At 58.6% G+C, this 2,500-nt stretch overlaps 1 pseudogene; it reads right to left on the reverse strand.

The window, feature by feature from the left end:
* LOC135172380 (large subunit ribosomal RNA) overlaps positions 1-2,500 on the reverse strand; it is a 9,377-nt pseudogene that overhangs the window by 3,511 nt on the left and 3,366 nt on the right.

The following is a 2,500-nucleotide window of genomic DNA, read 5'->3' on the forward strand; positions in this document are numbered from 1 at the left end:
CGCATCCTGGGGCTTTGTCGTTCTTAAGGGTCTTTACGAGACCCTTAAGTTGGTCGTCCGTCAAGTCTCGTGCGTCCTCTGTCTGGACCGTTAAGTTCCTCGCGCGTTCACGGATGTCAGTCTGTTCGGGTGTGTCTTCGTTGGGGTCATCGTCAGGTACGTGTGTGTCCAACAGTACCTCAGCAGTCTCACGCATTGTAAGTGTCGTGCCATTCGCGGTTCTAAGTGTGCTGAGTACCGTGCCTACACGTAATTTATCAGCCGCGTATTTATAATGGAAGCCCCAGGGATTCGCATTACTTTCGGTCGTTATGTAACCGCGCCAGCTATTTTCTTTAGTTGTCCTAAGTAGCCTGGTATACGATCGCAGGACTACACGATACCTACTCTGTTTAATTTTTCGCGCGTCAGGGTTAGTCTCCCTTCGGTAGCCGTTTCGGAGACGACTGACCAGTTTGCGTTTGCTGGTCAGCTCCTCGGTCCACCACGGATTCGCGCGACGGTAATGTCTGCGGCGCGGCATTGAATCTTGGCAGGCTTTGGTGAGTACGTCACCCAGTACTTCTGCCATTCTCTCAACATCCGCTGTAGAATCCAGCGGATGGTCCACGAGTTTCTCACGGGCCTCCTCATCGAGGGTCGCCTCGAACTCTTCCCAGTCGGCCCGACGAACGTTGAACCGCATGGTAGAGCCCTCGCCGACTCCCGAGTTATTGACGCGCTGTGAGGAACTGCGGATTGCTAAACGAAAGAAAACCGACGTGTGGTCACCGGTGGACCACTCGTCCTCCAACCTCCATGCACGTATGAATTTATACATGCCAGGGGTGGCCAGTGTGACGTCGATGAACGACGTACCTGCGGCACTCCTGAAGGTTGGGCCCTGCCTAGCATCATTCGCGACGCGGAGACCGAAAGACTCTATGAGCTCACCCAGGAGGACACCACGGTCAGTGGTCCTGGGGCTCCAAAGGGAGTGTTGGGCGTTCGAATCGGCCGCCACCAGAACGCGGCGACCCCTGAGACAGCTGAGAACCTTTTCAAGCTGCCTCAGGTGGATTTCTATGTCGTCCGAGTATTGAAAATAACTGGAGACGACGAAGAAGGATCCACCGGGGACGCGGGCTTCAGCACAAACGCAATGTGCATTACTTAATTGGGACACGTAAGCAATCTCCACGATGGAGTTGCACGCAACGACGGCCGCCCACGGTCGCTCCGTTGAGCTCGCGGCAATACGCATTCCGACTCCTAGGCCGCGGATGGCCCAGGTGTTCGCCTCACGAATGGCATACGGCTCTTGGAGCAACAATATGTCCAGACGCTCTTTGCGAATTAACTGGAAGACCTCCCCGGTTACTGCAATTGAGCGGGACATGTTCAATTGCAGTATTCTAACGTCGCGTTGCGCGCCCGGTCCCTCGATCGCAGGGGTCCGGGGAGGATGACCTATTGGAACGGGGGGTACCGGTGAGCCTCCGGTCGCGACGCGATGACTATCGATCCTACTTAGACTAACTTGGCACTCGCGAACCCTACCTAATAAATGAGTGGACTCACCGGTTGATGATCTTGAAGATCCCGGCGTTGGCTGGCTCGGATGCGCAGTCACTCCTTCGTCCTCTGCGACGTCCTCGTGGACAGCACGAAGGCTGGAACCTTTCCCTCGTCGGGAGGGCAGTACCCCGGCGCACGGCGGGCGACTACGAACCCTTGAGGGCACCACCCTCCTTGGGTCCCTCGATGTAGTCGCTGCTGGTGTTGTTCCTCTGGCATGCTGGGAAGCGATGCGCAGACTTCGCCGCACGACGGACGCATCATTGTGCCCCCCCGGAGATCCGATTGGGGGCAGCTTAGACTCCGGAATTGTTTTCAATAGATGCTCTGCCATGGTTAGAAGTGGACGAGACGGTCGCCGGCCGTGCCGAAAGGCAATAGCTGAAAGGCTGAAAAGTAAAAGAAAAAGAATGAATAAGAGGATTAAGGGTTAGATGGGGCGGTTCCCCGCGGCACCGAGCTGGGTAGCTCGGGACGCTGAGCACCGTCCCTGGGAGGGGGCCTTCCGGTTCCCGCCGAGCTGGGGAGCTCGGATCGGGGCCCGGTGGAGGCGCTGAAGGAGTGCTCCGCCTCGACTCCCCTCGAAAGAGGAGCAGAGAGGGAGCAGACCCACAGAAAGGGGGAACCCATCCCACCCGACGACCCACCCCGCGAACCGTCCCTTTCCCGAGGGATACCCACCCACTCCCCCTGAGACCCAGCCCCACGTGTGGCGTCGCGTTTTCGCCGGCCTCCACCGTTGCGGGAGGTTCCAACTACTAGCGCGTGGCTGGAGCTAGTTGCGAGAACCGCAATGTCCATGCCCTTCGCACTGCGAAGCAGCCAGTCCCCCCTCCCCCGCACCACCCCGCGAACCGTCCCTTTTCCGAGGGATACCCACCCACTCCCCCTGGCCCAACCCCCACGTGTGGCGTCGCGTTTTCGCCGGCCTCCACCGTTGCGG

The sequence above is a fragment of the Diachasmimorpha longicaudata genome, unplaced genomic scaffold (assembly GCF_034640455.1).
Source record: "Diachasmimorpha longicaudata isolate KC_UGA_2023 unplaced genomic scaffold, iyDiaLong2 ctg00000270.1, whole genome shotgun sequence".
Lineage (NCBI taxonomy): Eukaryota > Metazoa > Arthropoda > Insecta > Hymenoptera > Braconidae > Diachasmimorpha > Diachasmimorpha longicaudata.